The sequence below is a fragment of the Trachypithecus francoisi genome, unplaced genomic scaffold (assembly GCF_009764315.1).
Source record: "Trachypithecus francoisi isolate TF-2019V2 unplaced genomic scaffold, Tfra_2.0 Lachesis_group14, whole genome shotgun sequence".
NCBI classification, from domain to species: domain Eukaryota; kingdom Metazoa; phylum Chordata; class Mammalia; order Primates; family Cercopithecidae; genus Trachypithecus; species Trachypithecus francoisi.
This window is the reverse complement of record NW_022681459.1, coordinates 34,730,929-34,754,982: the sequence shown is the minus strand read 5'-3', so window position 1 is coordinate 34,754,982 and position 24,054 is coordinate 34,730,929. Positions and strand designations below refer to the sequence as shown.

General features: G+C 44.4%; 1 long non-coding RNA gene across 1 annotated transcript; it reads right to left on the bottom strand.

The window, feature by feature from the left end:
- Nucleotides 1-1,910: 1,910 nt before the first annotated feature.
- On the bottom strand, nucleotides 1,911-9,338 carry LOC117096608. Its single transcript, XR_004442555.1, has 4 exons — nucleotides 9,237-9,338; nucleotides 8,629-8,758; nucleotides 7,226-7,460; nucleotides 1,911-1,999 (listed from the first exon to the last, which is right to left on the bottom strand). It is a non-coding gene; the product is annotated as an uncharacterized LOC117096608 (long non-coding RNA).
- Nucleotides 9,339-24,054: the final 14,716 nt, after the last annotated feature.

The window sequence follows — 24,054 nt, the reverse complement described above, 5'->3', positions numbered from 1 at the left end:
AGGGCTGTAACACTGCGGCCGCCTCAGTAAAGCTGCTTTCTTCCATCACTGGCTCTCTCTCGAATCCTTTCCTGAGTGAAGCTGAGAACCTGCCCTGCATCAAACATAATATTCCAGAAAAGACATTAATTCATATGCTATTTTACATAGTATCTGTTGAGCATATACTATGTGCCTGGTATTATTCTATTTAAAGCAGTACTATAAATGCAACCCAAAATGTCACCTCATTATTTTGACAGTTTAATACGACCCGACAGTCTAAGGTGGTTTACAATAGTAACAATTCTTTTTTCAGAGTCTGCTCTTAAGCCAACCCCCACTTCCCCTCATTGTACTGTTTGGAGGTCTAGAAGCAATGTTCTAGATTCATTTCTAATACAATTCAACTTGCTCCTTCTGCCCTTCGTGCCAGGCTATTGATAGTTTGGTGAATCCTAATTTTATGATACAATCCATTTATCCTTTCTCTCTGCCTTGGTGCATCCTCAGATTTGATTAGAGAGCCATCATTGCTCTGAAAGGAAACAGTGATAAAAAGGTTGAACCGGACAAAACCAAAGCCAGGACTCCTTAACTGAGACCATTTTTCCAGGCTGACATGGGTCCATTAGTCAACATTCTCAGGATACAGTCCTTCAGTTATGATTGCACTTAGCAGTAGTGCCACCAGCATTTTGCCATTTGTTCACAGAGACATAATGAGATTTTGGTAAATGCCTCATGAAAATCCATATGCTCCATGGGTCCAGTAATTCCCTCAGTCATTCATAAATAAACAAACAAATAAGTAAGATGATTTTGGTACAATCTGTTCTTTGTAAATGTCTGATGCCTTTTCGTAAGTACTGTTTTATTTTCCAAGTCCTCATGTACCATCTTCTTGATGTTCCCATCTAGAAACTCTCCCAGAATTTCCACCACCTTATAGCTTATGACTTCGATTTTTTTTCTCTATTTGGAAATGAAAATATTTTCCTGTAACCTGACCCTCCCCACTCTCCTTAATGTCTGCAAGACCCCCTAAGCTGTTCAAACAGATTAAGCTCCCTTAGAACCCTTACATGTTAAAAAAAAAAAAAAAAGTTAATAATGTGAGAGAAATACTTACAGTATCTATGACTCAGGGTAGCATAGGTGCTGTTTGTCCAGCATCCTTTTCTCTGAGGATCTACACCAGAGTGTGTTAGCAACTCAATGCCATCCTCCCGTCTATGCCCTTCCACGTATCAAAGAGGCCAGAAACCTGTGACTGTGAGCCACATATCCCAGAATCTCTGAAAACTAGAGTCTGCCAGTGTGAGGAATTTACACAAGTTTTGGAAGACCAGAATTAGATAGGTAAGTAGGAAGGTAACTAGGTAGCTAGATGATTGATAGAGAGACAGAGAATCACTGCTCCTTTGGAAACAGCAAGAAGATATAATGAACTTCAGTAGACGTGAGACTTTGAGAGGCCTCGAGGCATTTTCCTGTGACTCACCCACCACAGTACAGAAGATATCTGTCATTGCCAGCAGTTTCCTAGGGCCCTCCATCTTCCTGTTTCCTTGAAAACAAGCAGCATACGAAGATTAGTTGTGACCTTTCTTATTTCCCTCTGCCCCTTACTGTAGTTTTAGAAGCATCTAATGCTCTGTTTTAAATCCCGTGCTACTTGTAAAACATGGAGTATGCTCTATTTTCCTAAGCTCTAACTTACATAGGAATCCCCGCCTCCCCTCAACAACCAACTCCATCCCCCTTTATGAAAACCTCACAGCGTGCTAAAAATCATGTTCCCTTTTGTTTCCACCCAGAGCATGAGGCTGTCTGGCCAGTCAGTGATTGGCCCAGAAATAATCATTGAAACCAATCAGGGAAAGGCAAAAGAGTACCTTAAGGTTTGATCTTAGGTGGCTGGAAAACAACAAATCTCCCCCCTCCTTTTGCAAAATGGCCTGTTAAGGATGGAGGGTTAGGAGTGCCAGTCGCCATCGGCCTGCTACAGTAAGAGCTCCTGCGGGAGATGAAGGTGGATGGATCTGAAATATGAAGAGAAAGACGTTGTCCTGCCATTGTTTAAGTCCCTAGGTCCACCCTCGTCAATGTCCACCTTTGCCTGTGATCTGGAATATAAGATTGTTTTTTGGGTGCTGTCCTAGGATGCCTAGTGTATTAGTTTTCTACAGATGCCATAACAAAATACCACAGACTGCATGACTTAAACAACAGAAGTTTGTTCGCTCACAGTTCTAGAGACTGGAAGTCCATGATGGAGGTGTCAGTAGGTTTGGTTTCTCTTGAGGCCTCTCTTTATGGCTTACAGATGGTCACATTCATGCTGTGTTATCACATGGCCTTTTCTCTATAGGTGCATCCCTGGTATCTCTCTTTTTTTGAGAAGGAGTCTCGCTCTGTTGCCAGGCTGGAGTCAGTGATGGCGATCTCAGCTCACTGCAACCTCTGCCTCCTGGTTCAAGCAATTCTCCTGCCTCAGTGTCCTGAGTAGCTGGGACTACAGGTGTGTGCCGCCATGCCCAGCTAGTTTTTTTTGTATTTTTAGTAGAGACGGGGTTTCACCATGTTCGCCAGGATGGTCTCAATCTCCTGACCTCATGATCCATCCACCTTGACCTCCCAAAGTGCTGGGATTATAGGCATGAGCCACCGTGCCTGGCCTCTTCTCTTCTTTAGAGGGACACCAGTCATATTGAATTAGGGCCTTTCCTTCATGGCCTTGTACATTCTTTTTTTTTTCTTTGAGAGGGAGTCTCACTCTATCGCCCAGGCAGGAGCAATGGAGAATGGGTTTCACCATCTTGGCCGGGCTGGTCTTGAACTCCTGACCTCGTGATCCACCCTCCTTGTTCTCCCAAAGTGCTGGGATTACAGGCATGAGCCACCGCGCCCAGCCTGGCTTTGCAGATTCTTAGTAGGAAAATTCCCATCCCCCACTTCTCGTGTCTCCGTATGCTAGGACTGCAACTGGAATATTTTGGAGCTGTTTAAAGGCTCTATCTCCAAATATGGTCACATTGGGGGTTCAGAGCTTCAACATGTTAATTTGGGTGGATGGGGAGCACAATTTAGTTCATAATACCCACTATCCTACAGATTTAAACGACACACACCAAACATTCATCTGTATGTCCCTCAGTTCTGAACAAGGTAGGAAATGAAAGGAACAATTTTCAGAACACCAAGATCCTTCACATAGACCAAGGTAAGGCATATGAATTTAATTCCAAATACAATAAGAAAATTTCAGAGTTTAAGCAGAAAAGTAACAGTCTGATTTATAAGGATTACTCTGGCCATTGTGTAGAACACCTATTTTAAATTACTAAGTCTTTTTTCAAGCCTATGTGACAAGGTTCTGTTCTAAGTGCCTTAAAATGCTCTATTTTGTCCTCACTACCACTCTATGAGATTACTATCCTCATTTTGCAGGTAAGGAAACTATGATTATTATCCTCGTTTTGCAGATAAAGAAACGATGATTCAGGCAAGTGAAGTTACCTCCCTAAGGTCAGAGAGCTAGTATCTGCCGATGCCAGAGTTCACACCCACTATGTTTAACTCAGTTAAATGTGAACATGGCATAGAAACACATTTATGCAGTTGCTTCAAAAGTAACGAAGATACACTAGAAACTATTATTTGTCTCTGGATGATGAGATTTTTTTAGGTTGGATAATGCAGTGTGAAGAAGTAGCAAACAGAAGTTAAGAGCTTGTGTTGTGGAATTTATAGATAATAATAACAAAACATGGGCATAAGCGCGACTATTTTCCAGGCACTATTCTGAGTGTTTCACAGTGTGAGCTCCTTGAATTCTCAGAAGAGATCTGCCTGCCCTGGAAAGTCCATTCTTTTTCTTCTAATGAGCCTTGCTGGAATAAGTTATGTTGTCCTAACAAGACAGGATAGAAATACTACTGCTACCAATTATATTAATACGAGCTATTAGCTATGAGAGACCAGGTACTTTTATAAGCATTTAGCCTGTATTAGCTAATTTAATCCTTGCAACAGCCCATTGTCACTATTAAGATTCCCAGTTTTCAGAAGAGGAACTGAGGCACACGGCTATATGGCTTGCCCAAAGACATAAAGTTAGTAAGTTATAAAAGAAGATTTTGAACTAGAGTGTGGTTCTAATGTCTAAGCACACTTCAGTCTACTGGGAGTCCTTATCCTCTGTAACAGTTGAACCAACTGAGGCATAGGGAGATTAAGTAACTTGTCCAAATGAGCAAGTCATAGAACTACCTGTTTGACTCTGGGCAAGTCACTTAAGCTCTCTTGATCTTGGGCTCGTTAGTTGTAGAATGGGTAAGTGATACTAGGCATACAATAAGTTTGGGTGATAATTAAATGACAGGCTGGGTGCAGTGGCTCACACCTGTAATCCCAGCACGTTGGGAGGTCAAGGTGGGTAGATCACCTGAGGTTGGGAATTCGAGACCAGCCTGACCAACATGGAGAAACCCCATCCCTACTAAAAATACAAAATTAGTTGGGTGTGGTGGTGCATGCCTGTAATCCCAGCTACTCAGGAGGCTGAGGCAGTAGAATCACTTGAACCTAGGAGGCAGAAGTTGTGGTGAGCTGAGATCACGCCATTGCAACAAGAGTAAAACTCCATCTCAAAATAATAATAATAATAATTAAGTGACATAAATATACATAAAGCTCTAGGCTTACTTCCTGCCATACAGTTGGTGCTCAAAATAGTTTCTGTTGATAGTTGGAGTCTTAAAATGAGCATATATTCCTTTAAAACCTGCAAAAACAACAAAACATTTGTATTTTCAGTTGAACCCTAACATGTCATTTCTCTGAGCGATGAGACTTGAATGCATTTAACAGAGCATGACATTCCCTCACTATATCTTCATCTCTCTTGGATTTTTATTTCCTCTGACCAATTTTAACACCTGCCCTCCTGACATGATGATTGATTTTCTCGGCAGAGAAGACAGAGACAAAGAGGACTAGGGTTAGGGGTGGTACTTCTCCTGTGGGCTTCTTATAGCAGACTAAAAATAGCTTTTTCACACATCTGTGCTGCTTGCAGGCTTTTGTTTCCTGACCCTCTTCAAAAGGACTCCAGCTTGGTTGCCCCACCTGTTCACCATTTGGACACATTCTCTTTGTGTCCTAACTCTTAGAAGAGCTCACCAAGAGAGCACATTGACCTCTTTAGACAACAACCCTCCCTACCTCTCTCTGTCCTTCCTCACCAGGACTATTTATACCTTTTAAACAAGATTTCAGTCTTGAAAAGGGCATTTTCTGGCACTCACTGTCTATTCACTTATTTCATTCATTTAAGCAGCATGCCCCGAATGCACCCTGTGATATTTGCCCACATGACTTCCACTACTAACAATGCTAATAGTCGCTTCCATCTTGCCAGTGCATATGATGTGGCAGATGCTGTGTAATGTGCTCTATATGCATTCTCTCATTTAATCCCCTAAAAACTCTAGGATACAGATGCTATTACTGTCCTCTATAAACAATGGGGACGAAAACCTGAGACTTAACTCAGTGAAGGTTAAGTAACTCAACTGAGGTTAACTTCCTTGAAGCCATAGCAAGTGGCACAGCCATCCAGCTTTCTCGATTCCACTTTTGTCTCTCTGGTTCAGGCTGCCACCCATCCTCTGGACTAGGTCATCAGCTTCCTAACTGGGTTGCCAGTTCCAGCCTTGACCCCCTGCAAACTATTCTCTACACAGGCACAGTAAAGTTTTAAAAACACATCTCAAGCTATTCTCTGGCTTAAGACCCTTCTATGGCTCCTCCCTTCTCTTAGGATAATGTGCAAACTCCTTATATGGCTTTGAACTATCTGGATTACCCTTAGCTCTCCAGGCTTAATTTATTTCCTATATTCTACGTTCCAGCTATATTGGACTTTATTTGTCCCCAGGCCTTCCACCGTCTGTTCCCTCAGCTGTAACACTCTTCCTTGCCTTCCACTCTCATCCCTGGGAGAAAATAAAGGCATCTCTCTTGCTTCCCTGCCTCATAATTTCTGCAAAAGCACATAAATTCCTCAGTAATTTCATGCATTTATAAGGTTTCTATTGCATCATTTATTTCATCGGAAACCCCTACAGATGAGGGAGCTGACCTCAAAGAACCTGCTCAAAATCAGAGTTCTAGCAAGAGGCAGAGTTGGGATGCAAATGCGTATGTCTCTCTGACTCCAGACACTGTGATCTTTCCTCTGATCTTTGTTGCCATGACGTTTTTTGAGGTTAAAAACAACAGTAGGTAAATGAGTCTGGAGGCAGGGGGAGTTGTCAATGAGGCTGAAATTAATCCAGTCAGTGAGGGGAAAGGAATCTTAGCCTATGCCTTTGGGGGTGGAAAGATCAGGAGTTGGGCTCCAGCTGGAGAGTGGGTTTCTGCTTTCCAAATTAGGGTCTTTTCCTTGCCTACCTTTGTGTGGCTACAATCATAGAAGCTGGTTTAGTAACGCCCTTGGTAAAGCCCAGCAAGATGATACATCCTTAGCAAAAAGGGTAGCTGGGGCCAGTCCTACGGAGTCAGAGGCTCACAAGGGTCACTTGCAGGAGAGCAGAAAGGAAATCCACCAAGGAAGCAGCGATGCTGAGAAACCAAGGTTCCAGAAATGGGCTTCAGAGGATTCTTACCACCTCTCCCCCATCTATCCTCAACCCAGCCCTCATCCGTTCACTTGGGGAAATTAGGGAGGTTTGATAATAACTACAACGAGCTCTTCCTAATTAATGGTCAGGTCTCAAAAGTCACTAGTGCCTAGTGGTACGATAAAAGGCTTAGCATCTTTTATCTGTCTTGGGCTCCACCCAGTTTAGCATTCTTTAAATCATGCTAACGCACATCATACAGCTTGATCTTTATATAAGCCTCCTAAAAGCACAGCGTTTTTGTTTACCTCTGCCTCACATGGAATTTTCCCCTTTGTTGTTTTTATTATCTAAGCAATACATATTTATTATGAAAGAAATAGGCCAACAGAAAAACAATGACTCAAACCACCACCAGCTTGGCATTGTGACTGATGACCAAATCTGCCACTGTAGCAGAATGCCAAAAACCTCCTGCCAGATGGTAAACAACTTAAGTAGAAGAACCATGTCTGCAGCCGTGCATGGTAGGAAGGCGCAGATTGGGGAGTAGCCCCAGTTTGGACTTGGACTTGGAACCAAGTTCCGCGCTGTGCAAACTGTGCAGAAATTCTTACTCAGACTGTTGGAACAATAAGGACATCTGCTGGCCCACATAGCAGGAAGCTTCAGGATTGGCTTTATCCAGTGGTAGCTGTGATTCACCTGGCCATTCCCACCCCTGCACCAGTGTCATGCACAAGCTTATTGTGAGGTGGCTGCAGCATCCCCAGACCTCAGATCCACATACAGCAGTGTCAAAGGATCAAACTGTCTCCTGCTGATGCTTTCTCCAGAGAAACAGGACAATATCTGCAGAAGCCCCAGAAACGTTCCCCTTGCACCTTTTTTACTCAAATGTGTGCTCATTTCTGAACTAATCCCTACAGCTGGCAGGTTGCTCTGCACTAATTGGCTTAGGCCTGAATTCTCCCATTGAAAATGGAGATGTGATTTCTGTGACTAGCTCACATTAATTAGGCCCCACCAGTGCAGATGGTGTGGGGTAGACATTGCAAAGTCAATAGCAATTGTCTGGCCTTGAACAGGTTATTTAACTCCTCTGAGCATCAATGTCCCCACTTAGAAAATGGGAATAGTCAGACAGTTTTGGTGGTGGACAGTATCTGAGATAATTTATGTGAAATGACAAAATTCGATGCTGAACACTTAGAGGATGAGTAAGTGTGTTAGTTCACTTTACATTGCCATAAAGGATTCCCTGAGACCAGGTAATTTACAGAGAACAGAGGTTTATTTGGCTCACGGTTCTACAGACTATGCAAGAAGCATGCTGGTGGCATCTGCTTCTGGTGAGGGCCTCAGGAACCTCACCATTATGGCAGAAGATGCAGGTGGAGCAGGTGGGGTCACATGGCAAGAGCGGGAGCAAGAAGGAGAGGAGGAGATGCCAGTCTCCTTTAAGCAACCAGATCTCCAGTGAGCTCATTATTGCAGGGAGGACACCAAGCCATTCTTGAGAGATCTGCCCACAGGATTCAAACACCTCCCGCTCCCACTAGGCCCCATGTCCAACACTGGAGATCACATTTCAACATGAAATTTGGAGGTGGCAAACATTGAAACTATATCCATAAGTGAATAAATGTTTGATAAAATCCATTAATTAATGTTTCCTTCAGGTAGCAAGAAGCAAATAGAGGTACATTTCCTCATCCCCTTCTGGCTGGACCTTTTGGCAGGGGATGACTTAGGAAAGTCCTTGAATCAGGCATGGTGGTGCACACCTGTAGTCCCAGCTAGTCAGGAGGCTGAGGCAGGAGAATCGTTTGAGCCCAGGAGTTCCAGGCTGCAGTGTGCTATGATCATTCCTATGAATAGCCACTGCACTCCTGCCTGGACAACAGAGCCAGATCCTGTCTGTTAACTTTTTTTTAATTTAAAAAAGAAAGAAAGTCCTTAAAACAGAGTTAAGCATGTCAAAATTTGCCAGAGAAAACCCCAACTTTAGCAACTAAACCTGGCTTGTTAGATGGTGGAGGGATGGGGCTCTGTGTTGAGAATTCCTCGGTTTGAACCAGAACTTTCAACTTACTGGCTAGGTGACCTTTGAAATGTGACCTCCTCTCCTCAAGCCTCAGTTTTCTCCTCTGTGAAATGGGTCAATAAAAGGCACCCTTCATTTAACACAATGTATTAAATGTTAAATTCTTTTAAACATTTCACAGGTAGAATCTTATTAAATCCTTCCCACAACCTCATCAGCTTGGCATTTTTATTACCTCATTATAAAGATAAGAAAACTGGGTCATGGGGAGGTTAAGCTACTTGCCTAAATGTGGAGCAAGGACCTTAACACAAATAATGTAGCTTCAGAGCATGCATTCATAATAATTAAATTCTACTGCCTCTCAGTAATAATAGTAGACACCTCAGGGGCTTTTTGTGGTGATAAATGGCATAATACATATGCAATGCCCAGGAGGCTCAGCGGCAGTAGTATAATTGCTAATAATAATATCAGTAATTATTATTATTACTATGTGGAGGTAAATGATATTTCCACATAAGCACAAAACTTCCACTCCGTTGTGAGAAAAATCTTCGCCATAGGTTTGATGTACTTACATGATTCTATTAGTTCCCCTGTTCCCAAAGAAAAAGTTCAGCTTTCCCCCGATCCATCCCTCAACCCCTATCCTTCCCGCCCCACTGTGCACACACAGGGATGAGCCTGCTCACCCAGGTCTCTGTACCTCGGCTCATGTCATTACTTGTGACGGAACAACAGCTCTCTTCCCACCGTGCTCACTGGCAAACTCCGTTTCCTTCTGTAGAAAAATCACTCCTTCTTCTATGCCCTGGGGCCACTGGGGAGAGCGCTCCACTAACTTGAGCTGTAGTCACTTTCAGTTGCACGCGTCTGTCTCCCTGGTGGTGCTGGGATGGGGCACTATGTCTAGCCATTTTTCTTTCTCCAGTGCTTGATACAAAGCTGGCATATAATATAAACTCAGTGAATGTTTGTTGAATGAATCACGGACTCACAATTAGGATAAATACCTACTGAGTACTGAATGTATATCAGGAAGCAGCCTAGGTACCTTATGTGCTGCATCGCAGTTACGGTTACCAGCGGCACACGTGTAATTTAGATGAAAATAAAGGAAATCTACAGAACCACAGAACCCGATTTGTGGTTATACAGCATTTGCTTTATAAATATATAATGTAGTACATTTTAATTCAGTCTTCCGTTTGTTTTATTCATTTTCTGTATGTATGATGTCTCAGATTTTGCTTATTTTAATTCATTTTTTAAGCTTCAAACTAAAAAGTTGATGGCAAAAAAAAAAAAAAAAAACCCAAAGAGAAAATCATAAAATTAAATAAAGCCTTTAAAAATATTCATTTATTTTAGTGACAGTGTCTGGCTCTGGGGTAGAGTGGCAAAATCATAACTCACTGTAGCCTCGACCTCCTGGGCTCAAGTGATCCTTCCTTCTCAGCCTCCCTAGTAGCTAGGTCAACTGGTATGTGCCACTGTGCCCAGCTCGTTTTTAAAACTTTTTTTTTTGTAGAGACAGGGTATTGCTTTGTTGCCCAGGCTGGTCTCAAACTACCAGCCTCAAGTCATTCTCCTGTTTCAGTCTCCTAATGTGTTAGAATTACAGGCGTGAGCCACTGCGCCTGACTAAATGTAGCCTTTTTTTTTTGAGACGGAGTCTCACTCTGTCGCCCAGGCTGGAGTGCAGTGGCCAGATCTCAGCTCACTGCAAGCTCTGCCTCCCGGGCTCACGCCATTCTCCTGCCTCAGCCTCCCGAGTAGCTGGGACTACAGGCGCCTGCCACCTCGCCCGGCTAGTTTTTTGTATTTTTAGTAGAGACGGGGTTTCACCGTGTTAGCCAGGATGGTCTCGATCTCCTGACCTCGTGATCCGCCCGTCTCGGCCTCCCAAAGTGCTGGGATTACAGGCTTGAGCCACCTCGCCCGGCCAAATGTAGCCTTTTAAATGATTTTTTTTTTTTTTTTTTTTTTTGAGACAAAGTCTCGCTCTGTAACCCAGGCTGGAGTACAGTGGTGCGAACGTGGGTCTGTGCAGCCTCGACCTCCTGGGCTCCAGCAGGTCTCCTGCCTCAGCCCCCCAAGCTGCTGGGATTATAGGCACATGCCACCTATAATCAAGGGGTCCCACCTATAACCAAGGGGTCCCACCTAATTTTTGTAGAGATGGGGTTTTGCCACGTTGCCCAGGCTGCTTCCAAACTCCTGAGCTCAAGCAATCTACCTGCCTCGACCTCCCAAAGGGCTGGGATGACAGGCATGAGCCATTGCGCCCAGTGTGATATTTGGAAATATTAAAATATGTCATTAAATCTTAACATTTGTTTTAATTGTAGCTTAAAATGCAAATGCCATTAATACATGTTTTTTAAATGTTTGAAAGACATTTTGGAAGTGCTGACTGTGGTGAATCTGAGAGCGAGAGTGTCATTGAAATAGGACCCGAACTCTTCCGTAACGATTTAGTCTCTTACTCTTTTGCATTAGAAGTGTTTTCAGTTCAGGGGCCCCCATCGCCACGTATGAATGGTTTTTCTCTTAAGTATGGGGAAACTTTGGGATAAAAACCAACCCTGAATTATTCTTGCTGTGTGGGAAAAACTACATGGACATTAAAATGTTAGATCATCTGAAGAAAGTAAATTCTGATCTCTCTAATCATTTCTTACTGACCTTTCTCAATAAAACTTTACTGACATGGGAAAAATCTATTTGGTTGGTGCAAAAGTAATTGTGGTTTTTGCTATTTAAAAGTAATGGCATGGCTGGGCATGGTGGCTCACGCCTGTAATTCCAGTACTTTGGGAGGCCGAGGTGGGTGGATCACTTGAGTTCAGGGGTTCAAGACCAGCCTGGGCAACACGGTGAAATCCCGTTTCTACTAATAATACAAAAATTAGCTGGGCGTGGTGGCACATGCCTGTAATCCCAGCTACTCTGGAGGCTGAGGCAGGAGAATCTCCTGAACCCGGGAGGCAGAGGTTGCAGTGAGCCGAGATCGCACTACTGTACTCCAGCCTGGGCAACAGAGCAAGATTCCGTTTCAAAAAAAAAGGAATGGCGAAAACCGCAATTACTTTTGTACCAACGTAATGGTAACAGAATTGAATTTCCAGCTGAAGCCCACTCCCATCTGAACTCTTGTGAACCATTCCTCATTCTGAGCTACTTTTCCAGATCATTCATTCAGGGCTTAGCAAAGGAGTTTGTGTTGTTGGTCAGCTTTTTGTTTTGTCCATATTTTCTACTCCTACTCTCACCTGCTGGAAAGTGAGTTCCTGAAGCAACCCTGTCTTTTTCACCTCTGTATCCCCAGCCATTTCCCAGATGCCTGGACAGCAGAGGTGTCTGATCAGTGGGTAATGATTGAACCTGACTCAATGAAGCAATGGCTGCCATAGGCCACGTCCGAATTCCTTTCTCCACCGTTAACAGCTCACATTATTTAGGGCCGGAGAGTGAGTTTGGGGAGCTGCTTGGACAAACCAAAAGAAAGCCGGGGCCGGAAAGAAATGCAGACATCATCTGGGCTTACATTTTCCTCTTGCAACTGAGAAAAGGGAGACTCTCAGCAGGTAAGGGTATTATTCATTTGACGTGCCTGGTAAGCAATGAAGTTGAGACTAACCCTTGTGCCACTTGGCTTCCAGCCCAGGTTCCTTCCCCTTTGTCACCAGGCTTTCCTGCTCCAAGGGATGTATGCCACACCTTTTATACTGGCACAGAACATTTCCAAGCTGTGAAGCATCATGCCATCTCCACAAAGAGGAGCCTGCTCCCAGCCTGTCTTAGGAGAGCTCATTTTTCACTTACAGCTCTTGGCAATAAACAACTCAGGCGCAATAGGATGTTTCTTACAAGGAGCAGCCGTGCAGTGATTGCTCCACTCTGAGGGTCTGACTCAGCCCTTCCTCAGCTTCTGGGCTTATTTTAGCCCCACGTTTCTGGAGGAGGAAACGAGAACGTGATCAAGGATGCCGTGGGAAGAGCCTGGGGCCCTCCAGTTCTCTCGGGTAGCCTCGGGAAGCTCCTCACAGTTCCAGCTGCTGTAGAAATTCACAGCCAAGGGCTCCTACAGAATTGGGCTGTCAGCCTGGCCAGCCTGGGGGGTGCGCCCCGCTGTAAGAAAGCCTGCCATTTGGAAATGAGAATTCGAGCAAAAGGACACATTTGAGGTTGATTATTGACCTGGCAAAGAGTTTCTTTCCTTTCTTTACTAAATGTGGGATAGTAGAAAGAACAAGTCTAGGCCGGGCACGGTGGCTCATGCCTGCAATCCCAGCACTTTGGGAGGCCAAGGCGGGTGGGTCATGAGGTCAGGAGTTCGAGACCAGCCTGGCCAACATGGTGAAACCCCGTCTCTACTTAAAAAAAAAAAAAATAGCTGGGCATGGTGGCACATGCCCGTAATCTCAGCTACTTGGGAGGCTGAGGCAGGAGAATTGCTTGAACCCGGGAGGCGGAGGTTGCAGGGAGCAGAGATCGTGCCACTGCACTCCAGCCTGGGTGACAGAGCAAGACTTCATCAAAAAAAGAAAGAAATAAAGAACAAGTCTATTGAAGTCCCAGCTTCTATTTATGAGCCGTGAAAACATGGGCTTGAGATTCACCTTTCTGAGGCTGGGAGCTGTAGGGGAGGAGCCTTGGGCTGGGTCTTGAAAGACAAGGGAGGGAGGCAGAAAGGGAGTTATAGGGAGAAGAAGGGGTCTCTGCAAACGCCTGGAGATATGAAAATGCATAACATATTCAGAGAATTGTCTGGAATGGCCTCAGCCAAGCCAGACAGGGAAGATAGATGGGATCGGTGGCAGCCTCCCCAGTCTTCCTATAGCATCCCTTGCATATTTCTGCTCACACAGTTGTGCTTAAATCACCCCCCTTACCCGAAGGCTTTCCCTGTTCTCTCCAGCTACCAATTCTTCCCATTGTCACTCACATGTGCCCCATCTCTCCTATGGAGCATTTCTTGCTGCTCTAGGCCACAGGGTCCCCTCCGCAGGCCTCTATCAGCATTTACCAGCAGTGCAGCTCATTTAGCCCCAGCCCTTGCTCTGTGTGACTAGTAATACTTTCATCTCCAACAGAAACATAAATCATTCATGTATGAGCTTTCTTATCCTATCTGTCTTTACTCTTGCTCTGTGTTGATTTTCTATTGCTAGGTAACAAATAATGGCAAACTTAGAGGTCCAAGGCAACTCCCACTTATTAGCTCACAGTTGTACATAGGTCAGAGGTCCAGCGACGGCATTGCTGAGTTCTCTTTGCAAGGTCTCACAAGGCTGAAATCAAGGTGTCAGCCAGCCTGTGTTTCTTTTTGGATACTCTGGGGAAAAAAAAAAAAATCCATTTCTGTATTAGTCTGTTTTCACGCTGCTGATAAAGACATACCTGAGACTGGGTAATTTAGAAAGAAAAAGAGGTTTAATGGACTCACAGTTCCATGTGGCTGGGGAGGCTTCACAATCATGGCAAAAGGTGAAAGGCACATCTTATATGGTGGCAGACAAGAGAGAAGTGAGAGCCAGATGAAAAGGGTTTCCCCTTATAAAACCATCAGATCTCGTGAGACGTATTCACTACCACGAGAACAGAAAATGCCTCCATGATTTAATTATCTCCTCTCACAACACGTGGGAATCATGGGAGCTACAATTCATGATGAGTTTTGGGTGGGGACACAGCCAAACGATATCAACTTCCAAAATCATTAAAGTTGTTGGCCAAAATCAGCTCCTTGAGGTTGTAGACTGAGGTATCTGTTTCCTTATCAGGAGCTTCTCTTACCTCCTATAGGACACCCACATTCCTTGCCACATGGTCCTCATGGACAGCTTGCAACATGGTTGTTACTTCTTCCAGCCTGGCAAGAGCATAGCTCTGATTCCTTCCTCAGTGACCAACCTGAGAAACGCTTCTGCTTTTAAAGAACTCATTTGGTCACTGTCAAATGCTCCATAGGAGAGATGGGGCACATGCGAGGTCAAGTGCACCTTGAATGATCTCCCTTTTTATTTTTATTTTTTTGAGACGGAGTCTCGCTCTGTCGCCCAGGTGTGATATCGGCTCACTGCAAGCTCCGCCTCCCGGGTTCACGCCATTCTCCTGCCTCAGCCTCCCAAGTAGCTGGGACTACAGGTGCCCGCCACCTTGCCCGGCTAATTTTTTGTATTTTTAGTGGAGACGGGGTTTCACTGTGTTAGCCAGGATGGTCTCGATCTCCTGACCTCATGATCCACCTGCCTCGGCCTCCCAAAGTGCTGGGATTACAGGCGTGAGCCACCATGCCTGGCCGAATCATCTCCCTTTTTAAAGTGAATGTGTCATCTCACATAACTTAATCACAGGAATCCATCATGTTCACAGATCCAGGGATTACATAGGGCTTATACACCGGAGGCGGAGGGGGGATCCTAGGGGACGTCCAAAAGTTCTGCATACCACATCCTCCAAGATCCTTTCTATGAAGGAAGAAGTTTTTTCTTTTGGGGTCTGTTTCTGACTCTCCCTTGTTATCCAGGAAATGGGCAGATTTCAACCCAGACACAGCGAGAAATGGAGCCAGATTTCCTCTTCTAAGAGATTGCAAGGTGTGGAAAGGGCCGGGAATGCAGGCTCGTAGAAAGGGAATGGGGGTGCCAGGTGCAGTGGCTCATGCCTGTAATCTCAGCACTTTGGAAAGCCGAGGCGGACGGATCACCTGAGGTCAGGAGTTCAAGATTAGCCTGCCCAACATGGCGAAACCTGGTCTCGACTAAAAATACAAAAAAGTAGCCAGGCATGGTGGCGGGGCGCCTGTGATTCCAGCTACTCAAGAGGCTGAGGCAGAAGAATCACTTGAACCCAGGAGGCGGAGGTTGTGGTGAGCCGAGATCGTGCCACTGCACTCCAGCCTGAGCAACAAGAGTGAAATTCTGTTGAAAGACAGAGAGAAAAGAGAGAGAAGAAAGAAAGAGAGCGAGAGAGAGAGAGAGAGAGAGAGAGAGGGAAGGAAGGGAAGGAAGGAAAAGGGAAGGGAAGGGAAGGGAAAGAAGGAAGGAACAAAGGAAGAAAGGAAGAGAGAGAAAGAGAAAGAAAGAAAAAGAGAAAGAAAAAACAAAAGAAAGAAGAAAGAAGAGAGAGAGAGAAGAAAGAAAGAAAGAAAGAAAAAAGAAAGAAAGAAAAGAAAGAAAGAGAGAGTGGGGGCCAGGCACGGTGACTTATGCCTGTAATCCCAGCACTTTGGGAGGCTGAGGCTGGCAGGTCATGAGGTCAAGAGATCGAGACCATCCTGGCCAACATGGTGAAACCTCGTCTCTGCTAAAAATACAAAAAAGTTAGTTGGGCGTGGTGGCACGTGCCTATAGTCTAAGTTACTCAGGAGGCTGAGGCAGGAGAATCGCTTGAATCCGGGAGGCAGAGGTTGCAGTCAGTCGAGATTGCGCCACTGCATTCCAGCCTGGTGACAGAATGAGACTCTGTCTCAAAAAAAAAAAAAAAAAAAGAAAGAAAGAAAGAAAAAAGAAAAAGAGAGAGAGAGAGAGAAAGGGATTTGGCCTATGAACATCAGGACTGGAGGAAGAGGAAGGAACTGAAACAGCTTACGGGCAAGGGATGGGCATATGAGACAGGCAAGGCTTCGGGCCACCACATGAACGGGAAATGGAGAGAAAGAGGCAGGGAAGAATCACAGACTTCATTTCAGGTAACCATTTGGTAGGAAAAAGAGTAAGAAAGGAAATTGAAAGGAATTTAAAAAGAAGATTTTAAAAGCACTGCTCTCAGTTATAAATTGCATCCTTTGGGACATGCTTTGAAAGGAACCTACAGCAACATAAATTTGTTTTGAATAATGTTGGCTGCTGCGCTGTCTTTCCTTGAATGTGACATTGTGCAGGGACTGAGCCTGGTGACATATCTTCCCATTGCACATGTAGGTACCTTATCTGCCTGGTTAGGCTACAAGCAGGGTTGGCCTATAACGTCAACTGAAACACCAAGCAGCAAGTTAAGAGAGAAGCATTGATTTTTATAGAAATGTGTGCCATCTAACATCGTGAGACATCTACGTCATTGATTAAACACAATACATAGAATCTCATTCCCAAAGACCCATGCCAATGCCAGACATCTGGGAATCCTGTCTGAGAGCCCTTCAAGGTCAGAAACTGGGTCTTGATCATATCTCTTTTTCCCAGTTCCTAGCACAGCATAGATACACGAGAAAATGAGTCTTGCAATCGAACCTATTTGATTAATAAATATAATAGCTAATATGTATAGATTACTTACAGAATTTCAGATAACACTCTAAGATATTATTATTTTCCCTGTTCTGATTATGAAAACTGAGACACAGAGAGGTTAAGTGACTTGTTCAAGTTCACACAGCTGATAAATGCTAAAGCCAGAAATTTAATATAAGGATTTAGGTCTTTAGTCCATGCACCAGCCATAAGCTATGAACCTCTAGTAAGGAATGGTGAGGATTATATAGTGCAGGTCTTCTACCTCCAAAGGCGAAATAAGACCACGAGTGGATGTGAAAGAAGTTAATGCAGGCCAGGCACGGTGGCTCATACCTGTAATCCCAGCACTTTGGGAGACTGAGGCAGTCAGATCACCTGAGGTCAGAAGTTTGAGACCAGCCTGACCAACATAGAGAAACTCCATCTCTACTAAAAATAAAAAAATTAGCTGGGTGTGGTAGCGCATGCCTGTAAACCCAGCTACTCAGGAGGCTGAGGCAGGAGAATTGCTTGAACCTGGGAGTCCGCCTCCCAGGTGGCAGTAAGCCGAGATCGTACCATTGCACTCCAGTCTGGGCAAAAAGAGTGAAACTCTGTCTCAAAAAAAAAAAAAAGAAAAGAAAAGAAGTTAATGCAGAAGCTCCCTTGGCACCATGTATTTTCTAGAAGCACTGGAGAACAAGATGCAGTCTCTAAGCTCTTGCTACTAAATGGTGGTAGTGAACCAGCAGCACTGGATTGCCAGGGAGCTAATTAAAAATGCAGAATGAATGAATCTGCACCTAATGAATCATTCTGCATCTAATGAATCAAACTCTGCTTTTTGACAAGATCACCAGGTAATACATGTACACATTAAACTTGAGTAGCACCACTCTAAAAATATTACCTAGACCAGTGCAGTCTTACTTTTCTTTTTTTTTTTTTTTTTTGTGATAGAATCCCATTCTGTCACCTAGGCTGGAGTGCAGTGGCGCAATCTCTCGGCTCACTGTAACCTCTGCCTCCTAGGTTCAAGCGATTCTCTTGCCTCAGCCTCCTGAGTAGCTGGGGTTACAGGCAAGCACCACCGTGTCTGGCTAATTTTCTTTAATTTTTTATTTTTTTAGTAGAGATGGGGTTTTGCCATGTTGACCAGGCTGGTCTCGAACTCCTGACCTCAGGTGATCCACCCGCCTCAGCCTCCCAAAGTGCTGGGATGACAGGTGTGAGCCACTGCGCCCAGCCAAACTTAGATTTAAATAGCCTCATGTGTCTAGTGGCTACCATTTTAGACAGTACAGGTTCTAGATTTATTGTTCCCCTGTGTTTATTTCTCTGTGATCCAAAAATCTCTGTAAAGTTTTATTAAGAGCCCAGTCTTGAAACAGCTGTTATGGAAATGCAGTGGAGGATTTTGTGGTCTTTTCCTGACTCAGGCCAGAGTGTCACAGGAAGCGTGAAATCACAGCACTGAAGGCATTTCATGATCTCACCAATCCTGTTCCCTGCCTGGCACACCTATGCACCTCTTCAACAACCTGTGCATTTTCCTATGCTCACATATTTAGTGTCATCCTCTGGTTACTCAACTGTATTCAATGCCAACTGCAAACTGTCCAAGCCCACAATCAAACCTTATTAGGAAACATAATATAACCTTCAGGATGCCCCCAGTCATAAGTAAGAGGAAAGAACTGTTCACTGGGAACACGCCTTGCCCACCGTCTTATTTTCAATTAGCATCCTCGCTGGGCACGGTGGCTCAGGCCTGTAACCCCAGCACTTTGGGAGGCCAAGGTGGGCAGATCACCTGAGGTGGGGAGTTCGAGACCAGCCTGCCCAACATGGGGAAACCCTGTCTCTACTAAAAATACAAATTTAACTGGGCATGGGCCGGGCGCGGTGGCTCAAGCCTGTAATCCCAGCACTTTGGGAGGCCGAGACTGGTGGATCATGAGGTCAGGAGATCGAGACCATCCTGGTCTACACGGTGAAACCCCGTCTCTACTAAAAAATACAAAAAACTAGCCGGGTGAGGTGGCGGGCGCCTGTAGTCCCAGCTACTCGGGAGGCTGAGGCAGGAGAATGGCGTAAACCCAGGAGGCGGAGCTTGCAGTGAGCCGAGATCGCGCCACTGCACTCCAGCCTGGGCGACAGAGCTAGACTCCGTCTCAAAAAAAAAAAAAAAAAAAAACTGGGCATGGTGGCGCATGTCTGTAATCCCAGCTACTTGGGAGGCTGAGGCAGGAGAATCACTTAAATCCAGGAGGCCAAGGTTGTGGTGAGCCGAGATCAGGCCCTTGCACTCCAACCTGGGCAACAAGAGTGAAACTTCATCTCGAAAAAATTAATTCATTAATTAACTTAGCATCCTCCTCTTCCACACTCCATAGCTATTTTCCATGCCTTATTTTGCTCTGTACCATTTCACATGTATTCAGAAGGATAGAAAACCTTTTTCCTCTACCCTCCTAGGTTCTCTGGCTGGGACCCTGCATATTAGACTGACACAAAACAGATTAAGAGGAGAGAAACAGAGTTGATTAACACATGGGAGAAACCTGATGATGGGTAACTCAAAGGTGTGGTTAGAAGTTGGGCTTATGTAGCATCTTAACAATGAACGATAAATTTGTAGAGAAATGATCAACAAAGGATAACGTTTTAGGCCTCTTAGGCCTCCAAGGTTGGCATCTGTGGGAAGGTAAGCATATGGGGAAACTAATAGTGTGAAGCTTGTTTATTCAGTTCCATCTTGGTACTCACTTTCTGTTCTCTTCACGGCCATGAAACCTCCCTGGAGAAAGTGTGGTGGGGGGTGGGATTTATAACAGTTCTCATTTCTCAGAACTTTCCACTTTCAGTTAGAGAAGCAAGCTCTAGGAAGGCTTCTTTCTGCATCTGTTGAATCACAAATGCCTCCAGCTCAAAGTAAGATTTGCACCAAAGTGGCACATTTTGGGGTGGCATATTTTGATTCCTTCCACATACTGTGTTTTTTATTTTTATGTTTTAAGTTTATTTAATTTTTGAGACAGGGTCTTGCTCTATCACCCAGGCTGAAGTGTCGTGGTGTGTGATCATAGCTCACTGCAACCTCAAGCCTCAAGGGATCCTCCTACCTCAGCCTCCAAAGTAACTGGGTCTACAGTCATGCACCACTACGCGCGGCTAATTTTTTTTTTTTTTTTGACTTTTAGTAAAAACAAGGTCTCACCATATTCCCAGGCTGGTGTCGAACTTCTGAGCTCAAGAGATCTTCATGTCTTGGAATGGCTAACCTGGGAGGCGGAGCTTGCAGTGAGCCGAGATCGTGCCACTGCACTCCAGCCTGGGCGACAGAGTGAGACTCAGTCTTAAACAAACAAACAAAAAAGAGATCCTCCTGCCTTGGCCTCCCAAAGTGTTGGGATTGCAGGCATAGACCACTGTGCCTGGCTTATATATTTTACTAGCTTGTTTGTATGGCCTCATTTCAATAAAAACTTTATGAAGGCAAATGCTAAGTGTTTGACATAGAAAAATGGACATTCCAAGGGTTTCATGTATTCAGTTATACAGTAATGGCTACCATATAATTAAGTTCTTGATGTATGCCAGGACCATTCAAAGGACTGGACAAACATATCATTTAATTTCCTCAATAACCCTGAGAGAGTTGTGATATTATACCCATTATTTTAGATGAAGAAACTGACAATCAGAAAAAGTACAACCACTTTCCTCTTATTTGACCTCAACTGTTAATTCTTTAATTAGCTATAACCATATTAGAAATAATTGGAATAACAAAGATCTCTTAACAGGAGGCACTGGAGCTGATAGTGCTAATATCCAGAGAAAGGGAGCTAATTATCTTGGAAATAGGTATCTTCAGAGGTTATTAAGATACAGCACTCTGTACTGACTTATGCTTTACTTGGGGAAAAATCAAATTAAACTTGATTGTCTCTTCTGCTGCTCCTTTTCTCCATATTAATAGTTTAATCTGCATGGTGGGTGTTGAATGTGCACCTTACGGCTGTTTATAGCAATTGGTGAAGTACTTAACATTTTGAAGAAATTAACTGTCTGGTGAAGAGGACTCCAGAGGACAGAAGGGCAAGATATAGACAGGATGTCTGATAATTCTGCCATTCTAGGGGAAGGAGAATAAATGGAGTCGCTTTCTCCTGGTTCTCCTCCAGACTTCCCGACCTCTCTCATTTTTTTCTTTTGCTACTGTTTCTTTCTTTGCTAATCCCCTGAATGTACATGTGCCCGAGGCTTATCCTTGGCCGTCTCTTCCTCCAGTGCTGTGTTTCCTCCGTGAGCTACCCATCTTGTGTCTCAGGAGGCAAAGTAAGGGGGCCCAGGTGAGGGGCATAAAAACCCCAAGACACCCAAGGGTGGTACTTAAACACTCACTCCTTCTTTCCTTGTGTGTGTGTATGGAAAATACTCCAATTCCAGCAAAAGAAACCTCTGGAGAGTTATTTGGGGGTTCCCCAGTCTTGCCCAGATTAAAACTACAGCCAATCATCTGCAATAAAAGAATTCAGATTTGAACATATCCGGTCATCAAGTGAATAGACCCAGATACTTTAAAAATGCTCCAGATCCTCCAGAAAACTCTAAAAAGAATGAGTCCAGAAACCCCAGAAGAGTTCCTTGGAGATGCCCTGGCTTAGCCCATCCTCTAAGTCTGGATGAACTGACAAAAATCACAAATGAGTAACTGATGGAGGGCATATTTCCACTATTCAAAAAAAAAAAGGAGCCTGGATTGAACCCAACATTACCGAGAGAAGCAGAGCAAAGAGACAGAGAGTGAGATGAAGCCTTGATGACATCATTAGGACCTCTGGATCCAGCCATGCTCAAAGCAAAACTATTCTAGGATTTCCCAGTAATATCATTAATATACTTCAAAATCCCTATTGTTATGGTGGCTCTTACAAATCACTATGCCTGGCTAATTTTTTATTTATTTATTTATTTTTAGTAGAGATGGGGTTTTGCCATGTTGGCCAGGCTGGTCTCGAACTCCTGACCTCAGGTGATCCACCCACCTCAACCTCCCTAAGTGCTGGGATTACAGGCGTGAGCCACCATGCCTGGCCAAACTTAGGCAAAATATTGGACTACCCTTTCCAGTTGAGTATTCCCCAGGGTTCAGACTGCCCTTGGAGTCCAGTAATCTCAGATGCCCTGAGCCTTATCAATAGTGTTATATTCACTTATTGATGGGTTTTTTTCATCAGACCATGTGCATTACTGAGCAAATACAAAACTGGCCATGGCTTCTGGGAACACTCAGTCTAAGACTGGGAGTACTTTGTATAGATCGTCTGAAAGAACCTAAAACAAGGCCGGGCACGGTGGCTCAAGCCTGTAATCCCAGCACTTTGGGAGGCCGAGACAGGTGGATCACAAGATCAGGAGATCGAGACCATCCTGGCTAATACAGTGAAACCCCGTCTCTACTAAAAAATACAAAAAACTAGCTGGGCGAGGTGGCGGGCGCCTGTAGTCCCAGCTACTTGGGAGGCTGAGGCAGGAGAATGGCGTAAACCTGGGAGGCGGAGCTTGCAGTGAGCTGAGATCCGGCCACTGCACTCCAGCCTGGGCGACAGAGCAAGACTCCGTCTCAAAAAAAAAAAAAAAAAAAGGAACCTAAAACAGTGCTGAATACATACCATTATTGTATGTATCAAAGGAAGTGCCGTGGATACCTAGCTAGTGTATCAGTTATTTTTTGCTACATAACAACAATCCCACGATTTAGCAGTTTAGAACAATCATAACCTAGTTTCTGTGGGTTGGCACTTTGACTTGAGATCTCTTGGGCAGTCCTTCTTGGCTCATTCACACAGCTGACAAGTCAGCCGAGAACTTGTTGTTTTAGGAGGGTCTCATTCATATGTCTGACAGTTGGTGTTGGCTATTAGCTGGGGTGATGGAGATGACTGGGCCATATGTCTCCAGTAGATGAACCTAGGCTTCTTCCCACAGCAGTTGCCACTCCAGCCTGGGCAAAGAGTGAGACTTTGTTTCAAAAAACAAACAAACAAACAAAAGAACAAAATAAATGTTGAATGCTAAATAACTAATAATTAGCTTCATCAATTACTTCCATATTTCCTATCTCAACTACCTTGAGAAACTGGTAGTTGAGAAATTGCTGACCCACCCCCTTTTTTTTTTTTTTTTTGAGACGGAATTTCACTCTTGTCACCCAGGCTGAAGTACAGTGGCACGATCTCATCTCATTACAACCTTTGCCTTCGGATTCAAGTAATTCTCCTGCCTCAGCCTCCAGAGTAGCTGGGATTACAGGCATGCACCACCATGCCCAGCTAATTTTTGTATTATTAGTAGAGATGGGGTTTTACTATGTTGGCCAGGCTGGTCTCAAACTTCTGACCTCACGTGGTCCACCTGCCTCGGCCTCCCAAAGTGCTAGGATTACAGGCATGAGCCACTGCACCTGGCCTGGGTATTATCTCCTTTCTACAAATGGGGAAATGAAACTCAAAGGAAAACAGAGTGGAGGAAGTGGGACTTGTTTCAAAAGAGGCCATGGGTTAATTCTATGCCTAGATGCAGAAAGTAAAATCCCCACAGCTGTCAAGTGGGAGCAGGATCCAATGATCCTAGGGGAATGGGGGTTCCAGCTGGACTCCCATGCTCCAAAACCCACTGCTAGGAAGGTCCTGAATTAGTCATGAACACTCTGGTATCAAACACACGGGTAGGTCTATTTAAAGCTAAGGGGCTCAGGGTGAGCTGAGGACTGCAGAGGACACACTACTGGGAAGCTCAGGCACATCGCGGGGAGGAAACGATGGTTGAAACCACGTCTTATTCTCTGTGACCCCCGTGCCTAGCACAGGACCTCACATAGATGGGGCACGCAGCGAATATGTGTATATTGAGATAACTTATTCTGTCCTCCTTCTTTCATTTATTCCTTCATCATTTAATGGGCATTTTTATGCACCTTTTATAGACAGTGGCAATGCATAAACATATAAAGCCTAGTGCTGTGGATTGAATTATGGCCTCCTTCAAAAACATATTTTCGAAGGCTTCACCCTCCCCCTACCTGTAAATATGACCTCATTTGAAAATAGGGTCTCTGCATGTATCAAGTTAAAATGAAGTCATATTGCAGTAGGGTGGACAGTGA